The sequence below is a fragment of the Grus americana genome, chromosome 8 (genome assembly GCF_028858705.1).
Source record: "Grus americana isolate bGruAme1 chromosome 8, bGruAme1.mat, whole genome shotgun sequence".
NCBI lineage: Eukaryota > Metazoa > Chordata > Aves > Gruiformes > Gruidae > Grus > Grus americana.
Genome location: NC_072859.1, coordinates 28,706,333 through 28,727,942, shown reverse-complemented (window position 1 = coordinate 28,727,942; position 21,610 = coordinate 28,706,333). Strand labels below are relative to the sequence as shown.

Genomic DNA, 21,610 nt, shown 5'->3' with positions numbered 1-21,610 from the left:
GTTTGTCCTTATCATATTTAGGGAACTAGAACTTTGTGAATAATCAGGAATGTGTTCATGAATTACTTCTTACTGAATCAGGTTAAAAAGAAAAAGTCTTAAGTTTGGTTAGAAGAGGATATTTTGATATTTTTTTAGTCAGTCTTCCCAGCTGATAGAGAGTGCAGAACCATGCTGTAAAGACTATTTTAATTCATTGTGGTTTTGGAAGAAAAAGAGATTATTGAAAAGTCTTGATTTTTTTGGGGGGGGTGTGGGGGGTGGTTACCTACAGAAACTCTCACAGACCACACTGTATGCAGCATTGAATTCTGCTAATGTTGATTCTTTGGGGATGATACTTTTGGAATTAAGAAAATTTAATACAGCATTAGAAAATTTTGAGACATAATTCATTTGTATATATTGCTTTGGAGTGAGGAGAGGGATTGTGAACAACAAAGATTTGGTTTACCAAAGACCTTAACTGTCACTGTTCTTCTTCCTTCCCAGGAAGGTGATTCTATCTAGTAGCTGTTATGTAGTATATCTAATATCTAGTAGCTGTCTTGGAAATTATGATCTTACTGTCATTTAAAGTGTAGAAGAATATCTCAAGACCTTCACATTATTGGAAACATGTAAGCAATAAAAGAAAAAAAAAAAGGAAAGAGGAGTACAAAGAAAAAGGATTTTTTACTATTTTTCTACAATTTATAAGGAAGATTCCTACAAATCTGTACTTATAAAACAGTAGTAAGTGCCTGGTATAGCTGTACATACTTTGCTCCAACCCCAACAAAGGGAGGTGGAGAAAGGAATAATGAATCCTAAGAGCTGACATAATTTCAGTCATTTCATTCACAGCACCCCAAATATCTCTGCAATTCCTTCCAGGACAAACAGAAGGACAAAGGTTTTATATTGCTCTCAAATTTATTTTATTCATTTCTGATCACAGGCTACCTTTTACTGAAGTCGGCAACTCTAAATGAGTATCTCTTACTTAGGAAACATTGTGAGCTATGTTTGTGTCCCATTATTAGTTTCTCTGTAACCATAAGCTGAATTTCAGTTCAACATCTCCCCTCTTTGTCTTGCATAAACTCCTGTTTGCACTTACCCACAAATATTCCTCTCTTAAGACAAGAAGGACTTATTCCTGAATAATTCAGAAGTGGGGAGTCTAAGAAGTGCTCAGATTAATCTGGGGAGTGTTGTGTGTGGTGACAATTTCACCTATAACTAACAGTCTCTGTCACCCACTCTGCTTAAAAGGTCTTGGCTTTTTTTTTTTTATTCTATGCATTGACATTGGGCTGGCAGAGAAAAGACTAGACTGCAGCTGAGAACTATGGCCACAGGGCAGCCTAGGCCAGGACTAAGACAAACAAAATGGAGAAGCTCTGACGTTCACAAAAAGCAGCAGCAGAACAGTGGAAGAGGATAGGTTTTTGTAGTACAAAACAGTAAAGCGAAACTTCTCTCCCTGATACAAAAGGTAAACTGTCAAGTCAGGCAGGTCCACGTTAATATGGCAAGGTTGGGTCTTCTGAGGCCAATGAAAAATATGGAAGTTTTCTAGAGCATTCTGTTGAGGTCTGGGTGGGATGAAAGTTTCTTTTTTAATGAACTAAGAGCAGTAGGCTGAGATGTAACTTGAATTGACATGGAGATGTCTTTACTCTCCTCCTTAACTCTTCCCACTGAACACTAGGTTGTAGTTCACAGCTATGTCTACGTTAGCGCACGCAGGACAGTACAATAGGAGGACTGCATAGAAAACCAGTTGGCGTTGAGGATCTCGCGTCCATGTGATTGATGTTTCTGGCATTCTACTAGAGAACATTTCTAGTCTGATCCTGTGGATTGAGTGTTTCTTAGTAGTTGAAATTTAAAAATTATGCATCTTCTGTTTTAGTTTGATTCTAATGGTATTCAGTTCACGTGCCTTGAGACTGCTCCATCATGCTTAAGCTTAAGTACAATAAGTCGGACAAGTGGGAGACTTAAGATCAGGCCGGTGTTTTTGAAGTGCAACACTAATGCAATTCCAGTCCTATAAGGACTGGATCTGCGTCAGTCCTATGGTGCAAACCAGTATTTTCAAATGCTACACCATTGGGAAACCTTCTCCATTGTAGCAGGAAAATGGTTGGTTTTTTAATAATTCTGTAACAAAGGTGGTCAAATTCTTGTTGAATGGTAACAAATAAATGAAATATTAAGTGAAAAGTGCACCTCCTGTGTGTTTTCAACTCACTGCAGAGTAGCCATGCAAGGAATCAACGTGACCAGAGCCTTTTGAATACCCAAAAAGGTATAGTTTTTCCTTTAGAGGAGCACATTAGCATTGCGTTTTATTCCACTTAAAATCACTTTGAAGTGAGGAACAATAACATTTGGAGATTAAATGTTTCTTCTGAAACGCAAACTGAAGCAGAGGATAATTTTAGCATGCAGTCTGAAATAAGCATCTGTTGTCTCAAGACACTGGTATCAGAAAAGAACGGCAAATCCAATTTCAGTTCTCATTTTGTGTCTTTTGCCTTATGTGAGTTTATAGGTCAGATCTAAGATCATTCAGTTTAACTTACAAAGTTTGACAATCGTCCATCTATATTTTCTCCTCTGTAGGTCATTTTGCTTGCATAGTAAACTATATCTTTCTGTTTTTTCTCTCTTCTTTTTAAGAATTTGTTTTCTTCTGTTTCTTTTATTCTTTGTTAGTCCACATATGTGTTTTCTTTTTCACTGCTCTCTCATCCCTGCTCTTTATTTTCTGGTTTATTGACTCTCTTGCAATTTTTAATGAAAAACTTACAAGAATTTCTTCATTGCTGCTTGCTTAAAAAAAAAAATCAGGATGGTTTATCTGACTTAACATTTCTAAATATTGTTTTCTCTTACAATGCAGAAAAACATACTCTAAATCAGAAACTTTTAAATTATTATGCTCTTTATACTTATTTTCTGCAATGCAGAGTGCTAAGTATGTTGCATTACAGTTGAAAACTGTCCCTGTGTGGAGGGAGTTACTGAGTACAATGTTTGCACGTTAGCTCTTCAGAGACTGAATTTTTGCTGATTATTATATGAATATCAAATGGATTTTTTTTTCTATGCAGTAAATTGTTATTCTTGGTGTTAACTTCCATAGTTCAATAAAATTACACTTTCCTAGGATTTAGAAAAGAAGTGGTTTTAGATTTTTGGTGTCTTTTTGTTGGTGTATATTTTATACACTGAATTTGCATAACTATGAGTATCCTTGTAGTTCAGAGGAGGAGCTGTTAGTACGGATCTGTAAAACAGTTGTTTTATTAACATCTTCACAGGGAAAAACCAGACAGAATAGCTGAATATGTAAATGAGCAGCTTGTGATGCTATAACTTGTCAAATAACCATTGATGCAGTATAGCTGAGCAAACTGTTTCAGTGTGTGCATATACAGTAGGTATTTCTCTGCAAATTAATATTTGCATTTGAAATATGTGTGTAGTGCAAATACATGAGAAGTATATAACAATTAATAATATTTTGTGTTTGATGTTTACATATTATGTGCTCTGCATTTTAATTCTTAATGTTATCTGCTTCTTTAATCATCTTGAATTAGTGTTCTAAATGTATTGATTCAAAAGGATTTATTACTTGGTTATTAAGGTTTGGTAGGCATTTGTATCCTTGAGGCAGGCTGGGTTTGGTAAGTAGTTCGCTGGCGTTTTTTGAGGTTACCATTTTTGTTCTTCAAAACCTCAGACCATTTTAAAACTTCTGTGTCAACTTTGTGAATGTTTCTGAGTTGTAGTGATGAGAAAAACTTACAGAATATGGCAATAGTATTTTATTATTAATAGTATTTTCCAACTTAGAAGTGCCCTGTGCAAAACTACTACATAGTTTTAAAGTAAAGGTGTACTTCTAATCTGATTTAGTTAAACCAACATGAATTGTTGTGTGAATGTTCTTATCTTAAGGGCAGCTTGTTCTACTTTAACATAAACAGAGGAGGAATTAGATGAAGTTGAAGCAAAGTAAGACTTGTCCTTGGTGAGGTAAAAAGAATAATTTCAACCTTTATTACTTGATACATTGCAAATAAATCATAGTAAACCCCTTGTATTTACAAAACACTTAGTCATATACATGCAGCAGGTAGAGGGCAAAACTTTAGTTTCCCTCAAGAATCCCATCTTCACTATGCAAGCAAATAGAAACTCTAGTCTATACTAAAATTAGCCGTACCGGTTGTAAAGTAATAAAGTAACACCAAGTACTGTAGTGCCAAATGTGGACCAGGCAATAAACCTCATGAGCATGCCCTTCTGTCAGTGCTCCTACCATCTTAGTATAGTGAGCTTAAAGTTTTCCCTCCAAAGTGGCACATGTTCAAGTCTATAAATAAGGACTTTGATTTGAGGACCTTTTACAGTCTCGATTTTATCTGACAAAAAATTATTACCTTTACAGTAATAATGATTTTAAAAAAAAAAAAAAAATAGTGGCATCTTCAAAGTATTTAAGGTCCCCTACTGGATTTCTTTGCATGATGACTTTCTTGTTCAGCTAAAAGGAGTCCTTTGACTTTGATTGGTTTTGTAGACAAAAAATGCTTCTCAGACTTTTTAAAAGCTCTTTCTTAATGCCTTGCATTTTTTGTTCTTCCATTTGTGAATCATGACTAACTGTAATGCAGTTGGAATAAGGAAAAAGTCAGTTGTATTCTCTTCTTTGCTTGGCAAGTCAATGTAGTGTTACAGTGAAATGTAGTTACTAGAAAATTTAGTATTCATATCCATCATAAATAAAAACTTGTTTACACTTTTAATTTCTGTAAATGTGCTATCCATGTTCTACCACTCTTAAAATGATGACTTAGGTAATTTTATTTTTTTTTTTAGTTCTTTGTTCAGGTTAGTGATAAAAGTCACTGTTATTCAATAAATGTGACAATACCGTATCATGAGGTTCATGATGTTTTGGAGAAGTTCAGTGTTGCAGCAGTTGTTCCATAATCTTAGGGAACGGAGTGAGAGAAGTGGAGCGGTGTTTATGTAAAGAAAATGAGCTGTATTCCCAAAACGCACCTTAAGATAGCTTATTTTTTTTTGTTGTTTTATAAAAAATGAAGACCTTGTAGCATCATAAATTTAGGGCCAATTCTGCCTTCCTGTCTGCTTGCATAGATAGGATGTTGCTCCCTCAAAACTGTCGGTGTCCTCTGCGAGTCATGTCCTGCTGCCCTGGCAGAGGTGCCCCCAGAGCTTGAGGGTGGGAGAGGGAGGAGGAGAGGATGGGCTCTTCTTAGCAGCCGTTTGCCCTTAGACTTCTGTTTTGGATCTTAGCTGGGAGTCAGCGTCATTTTATAGCTGTATTTAACTCCCTGTCATCCTGCTCCCCTCATCCTCCCTACGTGCTGCTTTGAAGGCAGCCCCTGGGGTCAGCGGCAGCCTGGCTTCTGCAGGAGCTGAGCCGCCGCTCGGAAAGGGAGCCTGAGAAGCAGTGCAGAAGCAGAAGCCAGGCAGACCTGTCAACAGCTTTTTTTCCCCCTGAGTGTTAATTGTGGTCACAAAAGTTAAGTGTTTCTGTGAAATTAACATCTTGGTATTACATATTTATTTTCCACCATGTAGCTTCAATGTCAAGTTTACCCAGCAGACAAGTCAAAACAAGAATATTTTTTCTAACTACTGCTACAGCAAGTCTCAGCCTGGGATCTCAGAAAATCACAGTGTTCGTTCTGGTTAGCAGCTAATAGGAAACAATAAAGATTTAGGGTGCAGAATTTAAGTGGCAGTGATATTGATGCAGGAAGAACAACTGCACACAGTTTACTCTTGTGAAGCTTTATTGATTCTTTTTTAAAAGGAAAGCCTTGATGAAAGTAAAAAGAAGCGTTTAATTTGCAAGTATTTCTACACAGTTTTTACTGTGAAATGTGCTTTTCTATCTTTTGCTATCCCTGCACCATAAACATGCCTTAAGATCTTCTGATTCTGAGACAGATACTGAAAAACAAAGCGTAAGGTTGTCATTTCTACTATTCAGCTTGTTCATCTGGACTATATTGGGGCTTTCTTTCATGTTAAATTGACATCTTTCCCAAGGCTAATGTCTGATGTGCATTTGTAAGTATTTTTAAGAGAATGTGACATTAGTGTTCCTCAAAATCTCCATCCCAGATTCTAATCTTTTAGTGACCTATTTCCAAGGATCACATCTGGAATATCGCTCTTGAAGTGATATGAACAGAAGCTTCCTGCGTTCCTGATATTAACTGTATACCAAAGTCTAGAAACAGGTTCTTTTTCTTGTCACTAAGGCAAATGATCTTTTGAATTTCAGTGAGTAACTGAGGATATTTCTTCAAGTGTAGACTGATCCCGTGCTTTCAGAGTCTGCACCAAGGTCAAAGATAGGCAGCAGAATGAAGTGCAGAGGCCTTTGAATGACTTCCTGCTCCCCTGGCTTCCTTGCAAACCATGATGGAGTCCTCAGGGTATCATCACTGGCACAGCCGCCACAGGTGGCCCTATATTCAATAGCTGGTATCTCAATCTCTACTTTCAAAACAATTTTGAAGATTTTGGCAAGAAGTGACCTATTTCCCCTCCACTCTGATCCATCTGTTTTCTCCATAGCTTCAGTGATAGATTACACAAGTTTCTTCTGGTCTGGAATTACAATTTAAAATGCCTGTCTCTGACACCATTACCAGCAGCTCTTAGCTTTTTGTTGGCTTTCTGCCATCCCTGCAACCTTTCTTCCTGCTGCTTTTCAGGAATTCGTTTTCACAAGACATCTACAGGCAAGCCTTTTCTGGGTCTTCTAATCCATTGGGCTTTAATAATGGCCTCTTATTTCACGGGAAGAGGATTTTACGGAAACTATTCCAAATATCTAAAGTGAATACAAGATGAGAATACTTATCTTTAAAATAGGAGGTGTGAGTGCCTTTATTTTCCCATGCATGTAGAGAGTTTTGATGTTACTGAGCTGGTTTCACTGCTCAAGGAGGTCAATCTGCGCCAGATTCCTGTCTATACGTTGCAGCTCATTTCTTGCCCAAGAAGTATCTTTGACTCTGAGTGTGTCAGGACTGTTATTCATGCACGTCTCACTTAGAGACACAAAGCTGCAAAATAAATTCACTAAATCTGTTGTCAGCAGTCACGCCATCCATGTGACGGGATACATGGCTTTCTGTCCCTTTCCTGGTGATTGGCGGGTAAGTGACAGCTCACGTGCCCAGGCAAGATCACAAGCTCTTTATAAAATGTTTTTCAGCAGCCGTTGATAGTATGTTTGCCGAAGCCTTAGGTACCCCAGTATCACAGTGATGATAACCCATTAACAAGGGTGTTCAGAGACTTGACTCCTCTCTTAGAAAGCATTTGGACTTTCAGAAAGGCCCATTCCATTCTGGTTCATCTGAGTGCCCAAAGACGATGTGCCCAGATAATTTGGAATATTTCTGACAACCGGGAAACCTTGGAGGATATCCTCAAAACTTTCCAGATTGTGGTTACTCAAGGCTGATTTTTTTTTTAGTTCCAGCAACAACAAAAAAAGTGCTAATGAATCTATTCCAGACCTTACATTTCTGCAGCCTGCTTGTTATATACATTCTTGATCCGTTGGATATGCCTCTAATTAATTTTCTTGTAAGAGTTCTCACATAGATCATGAAAGAGGTGATTATGATTTTACTGTCCTGCTTGAAACCATCTTAGATCCAGGGCATACTCTCTCTGCAGGTGAATGACCAGCAAAATGTCCCAGTCCTTTCTTCAAGTTTCTGATTTGTTCATGCTGGACTGTAACAGATTTGTCTTCCTCATCTCAAATCCATGGACTCCAGGATGTATGTGGATGCTTTCAGGGTTAAGGGGGGCTTGCTTGTCTTCAGTAGTGGATGTTCGTCCTAATAGGTAGAAATAGTCTAGGAGACTCACCAAGAAGTAGCTGGATGACCTGGTTTTTGGTAGAGTCTAGATCCTTGTCTCTCATCGAAACTTATTCCCAAGGGATGCTGGATTATTTTCTGGATCTTAGAGTGCAGAGCTCTCAGATATCACTTAGTTACCCAACAAGTCTTTGTCACCTCAGCCCATGACCCATTAGTAGAAGCGAGGAGGGTTACTGCTCAAAGCAGAACTTCTCTGTTGCTGTTAAGTAACTGTCCTTTCTGGTCACAGGTTTCCTTTGCCATTGTTGCAGTGAGATAAAAAATATTTTGAAGTATGTGAAAAATAAAGACTTGATATAACTCTCTTGTTGTTATAACACAATAATAATAAAAGACTGCACAGGAGCAATTCATTACTCTTTTCCTTTCAAGCACTTAAAAGAAAAACAGAGCTGAAAATATTTCTTTGGGAGATACTGAAATACCTCATTAGATCTTTCTTTTTATTGGCTGTTGAGGTGATAATTCTGTAACAGGAACAAAAGTGAGGATAAATTTTGCTTTGATTTATAGAAATGTGTTAATTTGAGCAGAATAGATCTTTTCTGATCTTAATATTTGTTATGCGTGAGTATTGTTTTGTAATACATAGTTTCTAGTTTTATTTTAGGGAAAAAGTAATTCTGATGGGGACTCTGGTAATTCTGTGCAACATTGGATGTATTTTTGGGGAAATGAGAAGCTGATTTTTTGACAACCTGCAATTTAAGTAATTTTTTTCATTAAATGGTATAGTGTTCACTGTTTATCGCATAGTTATAGAATTGCATGTCGAGCTAAGACTAAAAAAACACAGAGAAAATAATATCTATGCTTAAATAATTAAGTAAACCTTTATTCAAATCTTTCTGTTTCAGTGAGGTGACAAGTTTGCACAGTAGAATAGTGAAAATGGCCAGAAGAGCTTCAAATTAGCTCTTTTTCCTAAGTGGTCATTACATTTTCTGTTGTTCTGCAGCCTATAAATGGTAAGCTTTGTAAAGACTGGAATCTACAGAAGAGGTAACTCCCAGCAGCGTCTTGGTCAAACACTAATGGAATTCACTTAGTTGTATATTAAATATATCCCTACCTTCATGAAACAGCTTTGTGGTTTCTGTGTTACTCGAGCTAGACAATTCTCTAAGGCGGCCACCATTGAAGATATAGTGAATAAATTCTTGTTGCATTGAGAGAGACTCAGTTGTGCACTCTTCTTAGTAGTACAAGATAATGTAGTTTTAGCACAAGATAATGTGATTTCAGTATTGTGGTCTATTTAGGTTTTTAGTTTAACCAGTCCAATTCCGGAAGCCGGTTTGGGAAGAGCACCTGAACTACAAGCTGCAGAACCGGGGCCTTAGCATGTATGTTTTTGTAAATACAAAGCTATCCAGCTTCCTGAAAATTCTGCCTTACAAGTTACTATAAGTGATGTTAACATTTTTTAGATTTTGACCATTTGTTGCTGTCTCACACAACTCCTGAGGGTTTGTAGGTTATCTCCCCAGCCAAAACATTCTTTCTAATAGCAGTTTTATTTGAATAACCTGGAAAATAGCGGGGAATGAGAATGAAGGAGCACATCTCCCATCTTGTCAAACTTAATACGAAGTTCTGAACTTTTCTCTTTTCATAAGTTTTCCCCCTTATGAAAAATGCTCTTTTCTAGACATCTTCTGTGACTTTTTTTTGGTCAGGTTTTCCATCATAAATGGAGTTCAAGCATGTGAAGCAGCTTTTGGCAGGAGTGTGCTGGTATGCCTTTGATAAAGAGGTTAGGTTCAGCAAAATAGGACTTCTTTTCTTCATAAAAGGTTTGCTGCTTGTAAAGAAAACTTCCTCATTGGAGAGGCTTCCAGATAATTTTTATCTCCAAATTGTTCTACCAGTTTTCACAGAGTTCAAATTTATTGGTTTTTCTCATTTTCTGGTAACACTTTTCCTTCATCTTCCTGTCTCTGCATCTGCGTAGAACTCAGACTTCAGGTTTTCCAGCATTGCTCTCAGCTGATTGTGTTTGTTTTAACTGTCCCTAATATTTTTCTGTTATCTGATAACTTCTAATAGAGAACAGGAGTTGGAAATAATCCTTTATAGCCTAGCACGTGGAAAAACATGATTTTTGACAACTTGAACCTTACTAGTTTTCTTTCTGCTTCATCTTTTTGTATTCCACAAAAACATACGACTTGTGTACACTTACCACCAGTTCAAGTGCTGACTTGTTTAGGGAAAGACTTAAAGAAATAAAAGCCACAGAGAATGCGGACTGGGGTTTTTGGTCAGGTCTTCTTTTCAATGGTATTCTAATTTTTGAGGAAATACATTTAAACATATTTAAATATGCTAAAAATAGTATTATTCATGAAACCAAGATGAAATGGTATGGCTTCTTTCAGTAAAGGTAAAAATCTATATTCAGGTTGTACCTTTGCCCAATTAATTTGTTAACTCAATAGAATTTCATCTCTGCTTTATTCACTGGTTTAATGTCTTTAACTTTTTAAAATCCTGGTGAAGATCAATTTTCACTTTATCATGGAAGAGGAAGACAGGGATATAGTTGACAAATGCACACAGATGTTAATGATAATGATTCTTGTCCCGTATTCAGAAAACTCTTGATATATTTTCACCTGTACTGCTACTGCTGCTAAAGTGCTAATCTGTGTCAATAAAAAGAAACAAAAGAGGTAGAGGCCTTCATATTTTTTAAGGTATTTTTAGTTCCTGCATTAAAAAACAAAAGCAAATCTAATATCTGATTTTTTTATCATCTTGTTTTCTTGATTTTTTTTGTTTGTTTATTAGAAAACTATTTCATGTTGACTTTGCAAATGAAGATCTAGCTCTTGTAAGATGTGACAATAAACTTCTGAAAGCTTTAAAATAGTTTCCAACGAAATTGTGTTTGGGACACAAATACAGGGAAGCAGTGCTTTAAAACAGTCTACTTTATATTTCCCTCTATATGATCTGGAATAAAAATTATATAAATTTTTGTACGTTAAATATGTACTAAGTGGAAGATTTTTCTCTATCTTATTAAGTAAATGAGGGGGTTTGTTTGGTGGAAGATTCCGTAGTTAAAGATGTAAACCAGCAATTTCTTGCTTCTATAGCACAACATAGTTCAGAGCTGAGATTAGAGAAACCCTGTAGAGTGGCTAATACTCGAGGGCATCCCCAACTAGAAAAGTATGTGAATTTAGGCATGGGAGGAAGGAAGGATCTGCTTTAAATTTAGTGTAGGGTCACTGAGTCTTAATGATAGATTAAACAAGGGAGGTGGAATAATGAATAGGGGTATGCAATGTGTAGCACTAATACCAGAAGTCCATGGTTTTCACTGGTTATTTAATGTCTTTTCCCATATGTTTCTGAATAGAGCAGGTTATGGCAGGGATGAGCTAAGGAATAGCTTTGTTAGTGAATTGTTAAATAGATTGAATTCTCTTTTTAAAAATATATATGTGTGTAGGAGAGCTGCTTGTTAATAATATAATCGAGCACCTTATATGTATATGCCTTAATTGTAGCAATGTTAGTAACTATGCTTGTAATTGGTGTACGTATGTTGACATTCTTAAAATATACTGTGCAGATTGTCTGCCCAATTTTCTTTTCCAGTGTGAAACTAACAGCCATTCCTTGGTTAAAGCAGAAATGAATTTCAGATTCTTTCTGAATACTGTTGATGTAAAGAAAAACCCCCAAAGAAGTGGTGATTTGGTAGACGTGAAAATTAAAAGGAAGAAGTACCAAGAAATGCTTTTGTTTTTTTTTTTTTTAGTAGAAAGTTGACTAACAGCTTAGCTAACCTTGTTTTATAGTTTATTTTAACTTGAATTTGAAATAACGTTAATAGAATATCTATTAAAACTCAACCACGTAAAATAAATTATTAAATTCGTACTTACAGTGACTGAGAAAGATATATCACAATTTACTTTAGTGTTAAGTACATACTGAGTTCTCACATGTAAGAGACTGCCAACTACCTAATACCAACAACCTAGCTGAACCAAGCAAGTCAACGCTTGAGTTATTGATGGGTTGCTGGGTAACCCATATTTTATTTTGTGTGGTGAAGATACCAGCAAGTCTTTAAAGAAAATGCATTTTGCATGTCATTTTTCCTTTGGGTTACAAATGTGATTGCAAGCTACACTGGAAGATGCGGTGCAAGTCACACTAATAGTTTTCTCCCTGTTGTTGCAACAGTACGTACAGTATTGGTGAAATTAGTATTTTCAGATCTGTGGCTTATCTTCCTTTTCAGTTGCATCTTGTTGGCTGGCACTGAGAATAAAAGTTGGCTGCTGAGAGAACCTACTCTTGACCATCAGAGATCTCTTCTCTAAGCAGCAAGCTTGCTGTGATCTTTAAGTGTAAAAGTGGTGGGAAGAAATAGGTGAAACATTGAAGTTAGAAGAGTATTAGATGATTTCTCTACAGGAAAGTACTGCACAATTGTCATACTTTGCTATACAAGATTCATAGATTGAACTACTTTTTCACACAATGTCTAAATTTGCAAATATTTTCTAATATTGACCACTTAAAGAACAGATTTTATATTGTCTCTAGTAGTAATAAAATGTGCTCTCATAAAAGAGTATTTTATCAATTGTCTAGAAATGAAACAAGTAAAAAACACATGACAAAATACTGATTTTGTGATGTTCCATTTCTTAAACTAAAATTGATCGGCTTATCACTTAAAATAAGGATTGTCTCTGAAGTACATGTGGTTTTCAAGACTTTGAAACAATCTGTTTTTATTCTGAACCATGTTTGGGTAGGAACAGAGGAAGAGACGGTCCCTCAATGAAATGTATTAAGAAGCATATGGCTTTGTATCATAATCTGAGATTTGCAAGGGGCAGTGGGACTTAGTCTGTCATTGGACCAAAGTGAAAAGAAATTTGGAAGAGGGAAAGATGTGGGATTTTTTAGTATGAATACAGATGTTGCTTTTTGCTATAATTAAATGCAGTAAGAATGGGAAATCTAATTTCCATTCATTTCCTTATTAGTTCCTAAAATGACCATCTATTTTGCCATTTATTGATATGACTGATTACTTTTGAGACCCATGAAAATGGATAAGTAGGGAAGCGATGAAAGACCAATATATGTATTTATCATGCTTAGGCTGTTGCAAACTAGTTTCTTTTGAAATGAAGATGAGGGTGTTTGTCTTCAAATAAATTTGTCTAAATTTTTCTTTTGTTCAGAACATGACAGCCATGAAAATGTAACAGATCTACTTTCCGCTGCAAGAGTCACATCGAGTATCTCTTTCACTTTGAGTGATAATTCAAACCCTAGAAATAATCCTTAAGGCCCGTATGAGTGGGAATCTGACTATATCCAAAATATTCACTATGCTATAACTCATTAAGACAACTAGTTCCTTAAAAAGGAAGCAACACAGCCAATACAAGGTACAGGAAAGTATGATACAGACTTTTTGCTGAAGAATTCACACACTAATTCCTGACAAAGAAAGCGGAACAGATTGAAAGACAAGAGCTGAAAAATTACACTTGTTGGTGCAGTAGTCTGACCATATGCACGTGGGATATGGACAAGCCGGGATCAAGCCTGTGTAACTGGCGTGCAGATTTTGTCTTACTTCCTAACTTTTGTTCATGTTTTACCGTTACCCAGTAGTGACAGTAGCTTCTGCCCCGGCTGTGGTAGATCTGAGAGAAGTTGGGATGCACAGAAAGTGTATTTAGTAGTTTAAATCATGTTTTCATACCGATTTTAAATAGATTGGATCAAAGTTACTGCTCTTGGTCATGTCAGTAAGCGTCAAGGTATATTTTTCTCCAAGTTACTGATTTCATCACTTGAGATAATTTATTAGGATTATCTATTATGTGTGCTAAGTATGCAATCCATGTGAAATTCTGTGTCCCTTGACTCCCGATGATCTTTCATCAGGTTAGCCCAGATACAAGCTGTTACCCTGGTGCCGTCTTCTATTGCATTTAGTAGACCAGCTGTTTCAACTAGTGTTTTTCATGGTTTTTTTTAGCTCCAAAGATCATCAAACTGATCTTAATAATTATACTTCTCTAATTTGCAGTGTTTTTCTAATCTTTCCTGACTTATTCCTAGAGATAGTCTAATTCAGCCTGCGTGTTCTTTATTATATCTGTCTAACTTCAGCTCTATTACAGCCTTGTATACTGCTGCAGCAGAGTCCAAAATAACCCTCCGGATTTCACATAGTTTTCCTACCATGCTTTGTGAAGCACACTGAAATCTGCTGGATGGTGGTAATTAAAAGTAACATTTTCTATAGTAAAACTAAGGTCTAATTTTTCCTACCAGATGCAGCATCTTGCATGAGTATGGACCTCTAGAGTTTGTCTCACTATTTTTAAAGGAGTCTTAAAATGTTAATTTTTAATGGAAATAAAATACCTGATGTCTGGCAATTTATCAATTTTTTTAGAATGTAAAAGCAGTTGGAATTTGGATGGTAACATTAACAATCTCTTTTGGTAATTTTACTGGGTTTTACAGCAAATTAATATCCTTTCTTGGGGGAACAACATTAGAAACTGTATTTACCCTTCATTTTGCAATTGGGTGCTTTGTCAAAAGAGTAGTTGCCTCTTGATAGTGATCTGGTAATAAATGACTTAGTAGCAGTTGCCTGTTGTCTTTCATAATGTGCATAAAGGTCAGTTAGAAGTTTCCATTGAGCAGTGCTGCTTCATTTAGTTTAATACTAAGAATATTTTCTCAAATGACCATTCCTACTGAATGAGAAAACAAACTAGGACTTCAGAAAGTATCTTTTCTGTGTCAGTGCACTATATGCAGAACAAACAAACAAACAACTTGAAGTATTATCATCAGTTTTATTTTGTTAGCAGAAGTCTTTAAGGCATTTTCAAATAAATTTGTAAAATTGTTTTGGCAGTAAGTCTTTGTTGTTTGATCTCTTTTAACCCTAATCACATCTTCCTTTCAATCTCTAATGTCACAGCTAGCTCACACTCTAATTCTTTCATACTCTATTTCAACTTCATGCTTGTGGGCTGCTAAAATCATTTTTTTTCTGGGTTTGTTTTTTTAGATACTCATGTCTTTTGCCTCAATTTCTTAAGAATGTGTTTTCCCTTCTTCCTCTATAGGAATTTGTTTCTTCTTTTAACCTTCTATTAAAAAATTCAAAGGGTCATGTGGTTTTAAGTTCAGAGGGGATTATCACAATTAGGTCTCCTAGGCACTACAAGCAATGAATAATAATAATTATGTAGGCTGAACCTTTGCGCAGTGCAGGCCATATAGCAGCAATCAGTCACTTGTGCATCAAGTTCAGAAGATTGTAACTTGCATTTAGCAGTAACATTCTTCTAGAAGGCTAGCTAATTTTAGGTATTTAAAGATGGACATCAGCAAAGAGGTTTCTTTATTCCACAGAATTAAAATGTCCATGTATGCTGGTGGAAAAGTGAAGCATTGAGAAGTAAAACAACATTTTGAAGATGTTGAAACAGTTGTCTGTAGAATTTTAATATAATGAATAATATAGTGAATATACTTATCGTTTGCCCCTTACTGCAGCCCGGGTAAAGGCCAGATCCAAAGCAGGAGCAAAAATTAGTATCTGGTTGCTTGAAGAGAGCTCAGGTTAGTTCTGAAACCTTGTCTGCGTAGGAGGCTGAGGTTGGGAAAATATCTTGCTAAATCTTTGAGGGCACATCCCTTGTGCTTGGAACATCAATGTTTTTAGATTATATTATAGATACATGTGTGTGTGTATATATATACACACATATTGCATGAGGCCATCAGAAGTTCATATGTCAGAAGATTCAATGAAGTTTAAATGAATCCTTGATCTTATTTTCTGTTTCAAAATTTAGAGGTTTCAACTACAAAAATATACCAGTATGACCTAGTGGGCTATTTTATTGTAGGCTGTGGCGTTAAGATACTAATTTGGCAGAGACCCATTTAAAAAAGTCAAATGACATCCAAGATGAGTTTGTTCAAGAATGAAATAAAAGATAATGAAGTATTAATAATTGTGAAATCTTCAAAATTAATTTATTCACAATGTTGTTATTTCTGTTGTTGAAAGGAAACCGCAGAATGCTTCTTTTCAAGTATTTACAAAATGTAATTAAATTTAAATGTATTATCCAGGTCAAAGTCATCTGGTGATACCTAAACTAGATGTGCTTCTGATAACAACTTTTACTTAAGAAAAATTTCTAACTTTATTTAAATAAGCGTTACGGCTCAGAAATATAATTCAGTGAGGATATAAAATAAGTGGGTAATCTCTCTGAAGGTGTCTCTCAACTGTAGAAGACAGAAGCAGCCAACTAGCTTGGAAAAAAAATAATTTTATTTTTTGAATGTAGGACATTTAAAGTTTGCCAATAGTATTTCACATTAGTAATTAGGACTATCGGTAGTCCTCAAGAATTTGCATCAGTAAAATGGAATTAATATTTTTGTCTTGGATTTTGTTTGATGATTCACTGTGGTGGGTGTAAATCTGAGGGAATGAGGCTGTAAGTGCTTAGTTTGGGAGTAAAGAATCCATATGCCTTTCTTGAAGTGGTACTGGGGAGTGTCCTTATATCTAGTATCTTATTTTCCTAAATGAGATGTTATTTACTAAAATAATATGGTGAATCATCTCTCAAGTTTTTTTGTCTATTTACAGATTCTTTCTCCTGAAAATTTTCTTCCCTCCTGCATTTTAAAATACATAATAGCGAAATAATACATTAACTTTGTATTTACTTATTCAGCTACTTGATATTTCTTAGTAGTTACCTGTTACACTTAAAGTAGTTACCTCATCACTGAAATTGGACATAGAAAAATATGTTAAAGTGTTCATTTAATCCCTAGATATATGAAGTTCTTACTCCACCGTTCCAACGTTTAGAGGCAGAATTCCTGTTCTTCAATATCTTTTCTAGAGACTGAATTTAAAAAATTGGAAACATCAAAAAACGTATATGCCGGGCTTTGCTTTGTGTTCAATGTGACTGAATCTTCTTTGTTTGAACTCTTAGCAGCAAAATGTCACAAAAATCACGTTATTTCCCAGAACTAAGCTAATTTGAATGGTTATATAATGAATTCAACAAACTTTCTAATGAAGATGTTGACACAGTATTTGCTGAGTACTACAGTACAATACGATCCGTTTTTAAGAGTAGTTTAAACTGAGTTTATTTTGGTTCACTGTTCCATAAGCTCTAGTGAAAGTTGGATGCATTGGTGTACATAAAATGGGTTTAATTACAGGAAAGCGGTACACAAAAACACTTCTTTACGCTGAGAAACTCGGTAGATTCTGTCCCTGCTTCCTGTGCATCGCTGCCGGATTCCCGATGCTCTTTGCTATCTGTTAGTGGAATTTTGTCTGGCAGAGGTGTTAAAGGCTTTCCTCTGTGGTCTTGAAGACTATCGCTTTAGCTGGTTTTACCTCCTTTCTTTCCATCTTTCTTCACCAAAATGCTTTTGCTTACTTTGCCTTTCTTTCTGTCATTGCCCCCTCCATATCATTGCTGTCCCCTGAAAATTTCGCTGATTTGTCTTGGCTTCTTCTGTTACAATGTCAAAGTCAAGATTCTCGCTTTACTATCAGTGCCCCATGCAACCTTGCTCTGTCTGCATGTGATCTCATTTCCCTGCGTCCCCCAACTCACATTCCACATTCCTCACAGTCCTCTGACTTTATTGCTCCTTTTGTCTGCCTTTCATGCGCTCATTTTTGCACTGTCTTTCATGCTGCCTATGTGCCTGGAACAGTCTTTAGCATCTCAGCCAATTTACAGCTTTGCATAAATTATATTTAATAATAAGACTAACAAAAGTTCATTATCTACATTATTTCAATTAACTTTGTACCTGCGTAAGCGGAAAACAGCCTGAGGGAAACTACTGTTAAACTTTGTTGTGATTTGTTGTGATTCAAAGATACAGATTCAGGCACGCCAGTTCTTTGATGATTCAGCATAATATTTAATTTTTTTAACAATTCGGTAGGTATTAGATTTTCCTTTTTTTTTTTTTTTTGACAGTAGATTTCAGGTTTTTCTAATTCAGAAATAAGAAAATAGCTGCTTATTCCTGGCAAGTGAAACCACCAGAGGGGCATCATCATCGCATTACCTGGTTCAGACTCCTTCCCCTGTGATACGTTTTACTTCATTTTATCCTTACTAGTATGGATGTGGGAGGGCTTTGAATGTTGGATTAACTTCATATCTACAAACAAAGTGCATCTTTTGTGTTTAAATTTCCTATTAAACATACTCATCTGCTTAAAAAACTAGTGAAAGATAAGAAAGTAAGACTGCCTATATCTGGGAAGTTTTCTCAGTGTGTTGGCTACTTTGACATATGGGTTTTCTTAAAATATTCAAAGTTATTTAATATTTTAATTTCCTTCTAACACCAGTGAAAATGAGCTGAAGGTATAACTTCACGTGCTTCTCCAGCATCAGTGTATAGCTGCAAGGCAGGGCATTCTGCAGGAATCATACATCATTTTCCAAGTAAAATTGCATCTGGAATATATGGGGGATTTTTTTGTTTTGTTTTGTTTAAATGATTGTATTGATACTGTTCACAGCTGAGTTGTGGAACCAAATAGATGTGCCTTTAATTTGTTTTTAAATGATCTCGTATATTCTGGAGATTATAATCTGAAGGGTGGCTGCCATAGTAATGTGCCAGTCACCATGGCATCTGAACATTATGAAAAGAAATTCTGGGCTGCACAAAGACAATGCCACCAATTAGTATTTCAAACTGATCAAAGGTGGGGGACCAAAAAGTTTGCCAATAAATGTAGCTCAGTGGATGGCACTAGAAGTTAAGTTACACAAATCTATAAAAGATTTCAGTCCTCCTATCACTTTCATGTGAATTTATAAATAAAAGCCTTAAACCAGACTTCATCCATTTACTACGCTGAGGTTTTTCAGTTGCCTGAGGAGTATAGCCGTAGGTTATTTCACTGGCCAGTGGAGCAGCAGTTTATGGTTCTGCTTTATATGAAGCCTTAGAACTTTTCCCTCCTTACAGAATTTTTAACTTTAAACTGAAATTAAGTCAGTTGATGAAGAAAAGGGTTTTCTGTACTCAATTGGTAAATATTCCTAGTCTCTAAAACTTTGGCAGTCTGCTTTCTTAAAACTATTCTAGTTATCAAACAAACCTGAAATTAAATCGTTATTTAAAAGCAAGCTTATTTTATCTTAAATAATTGATTGTGGCTTGTTGTTTCAAAGGGGACTACTTTGGCATGAATTCCAAATCCAGTTATGATCTTAACTCAAGCAGTTTGTTTAATCAAACATTACTCTAATAAGTCTTACATGGTCCTCTACCCAACCGGGCCTGTCTATAACAACTAGTTTATTCTGCGACGAGTTGCTCAACAGATGTCATTCTGGTAGAATAATGCAGCAGAATACTTGTGCGTTGGCTAAAATTACTTCAACTTTGATCACTTTTGTCCAGCACATCAGTCTGGCATTGTGCTTTATACCAACATAACACTTTACCCCGAGCATGCCTTTCAAGCTTAGAATAGCAGAGGAATGTTATTGAATTCAGTGCAGTTACAGATGACTTAATGAAAGAAGGGAAATACTGTTTTTTTCATAATGCCTTTCTGTTGTACTTTGGAATTAAAAGGGAATTTGAGGAATGTGACTTCTGAGTTATTTATTTTTACTTCTGAAGGCTTTTTGAAAACAGTATTATGTAGTTGTATTGATCCCATGTTTCTGTAAATAAGTTTCGCTTGTTATTTGAAAATCGCTCATTTTAGAGCCTTATATTGTGAAAATAATATCAATAAGACTTTTTTGATGTGTAACTGGAGAAGAGTTATCTCACAGGGACAGTTTATCTTGGTATTTTGTGCAAGAAAACTAAATAGCAAGAATCGTATTCTTGTGATCACAGATCCGTATTGTTGCATTTTGATGGGCTGTTGTGGGGTCAGTACGGAGTAATGACATCTCTTTACCTTGATACTACGGCGAAACGAATACTGCACAGCAGGCTACCTTCTTGTTAAGAAGCAGCGAAGAAAGGCTGTTTGTTTTGAACCGTAGGAATGAGATCATATACCAAGTTCTATAGAGTTTAGTCTTCCATAATTCTATTTTTCACAGGTCTGTGTGTGTATACGTATGCATACGCATGTATATAATTTATATACCATATATATGTGTATTTGAAATGTATTTAAATAAGTTTTTAATAATTAAAGTATATTTATATTTTTTAAAAGCACAATGACATGCTTAAATATGAGGAAGCACATGGTCTGACTTTCATCCTTTAGTGAGAGGTGGACTCCAGAGTTGGAAGTAATGAATCTTGCTGTTAGATAATAAATTGAAGCCATTGTTTTCCACTCATCTGTGCAGAATATTTATATTTATGAAGCTTTAAACTGATAGTATGGAAGTTGTTATCTGCATAGCCTGTATATTAAGTCTATCCAGAAATGTGAGTCAGTTCTTCACAGGTTTTACTAAGGGGCACTTTATTAGTATGAAAGACTACTACTACTACTAGAAGTAGTGAGAATGAGCAACACTAATTGAATGGAGGATCTGAGAACTGGAAATACAGTAATAGCACTGTACTTTGTTTGCTCTGTATAGGCCCTGAACTTTTTCAGTCATATTTATTTGTTGGCAAACTCATGCAGCAGTGCCATGAAGAGTCTTTTGAAGAACGTTGCCCAAATCAACACTTGTGAGCAGGCGTATGTGTGGAAATCCCTGCCTCCTCCCTCACCCTCCTTAGGATATTTCCAAGGATTAGAACAGTTCTTTTACCAGTAAATGTCTGCATGTGTATCCTTCGTCCATGTATTCATGGACTTGAACTATGTGAAAATTTGAAAGAAAGGGTCCAAGCAGCATTTCTCTCTAAAGATGATCAAGAGAAGAAGAGTTTTGGTGCTATTTCACTATGCAAACATATTTTTAGATGAATGTCTACTGTCAGATGTTGCATATACATTCTGTACTAAAAATAGATGACAAATTTTGAGGGAACGTATGCACATTCCATATGTTTATATTACCGTGCTACCTTACCGTCTATTCAAGTCTCAACTGTGCTTCAGTGATGAAGCTATGGCAAGTACCGATTAATAGGTAGGGTCAAATTTTATAAAATGTCTGTACAGTAGATCGCTTTGTTTTATTGCATTATCACCCTAAGAATGGTAGTTTAGAGTCATCTTTCATTCATTTCTTGAACATGAAACCTTTAAATATATGGGTTATGTTAGTATTTCTTGTTTTGACAAATTTCAACTCTCTTCCTGATATTTTTTTTTAAACCATTTTTCCGTTCAGAGAAAGTTGTTAACTTAGGGTAAGTGCGCTAAACTGCAAGTAAGGTGCTAGCTTAAAGATCTTTTCTACTGACAACTGTACATAATTTTTTTCAGTTCACAGAATTATTAGTAATACTCATAGCAGAAATTAGAATACAGTTAATTGTTCTTTCTAGTTGACAAGAGAACAAATGAAAAGATAAAGAAGGCATCAGAGGACACATTTTGGAGTAGTCTTGGCATTTGCTTTAAGTCAACTCTTACCCATCTGCCTTAATGGCTTTTGGTTTATTGTGTCAAACAC

At 35.8% G+C, this 21,610-nt stretch overlaps 1 protein-coding gene across 3 annotated transcripts in view; it reads left to right on the top strand.

Moving 5' to 3' along the window:
* The window catches only part of FAF1 (Fas associated factor 1), a 176,954-nt gene that overhangs the window by 67,305 nt on the left and 88,039 nt on the right, over positions 1 to 21,610 (top strand). The gene's annotated exons all lie outside the window — the stretch shown is intronic.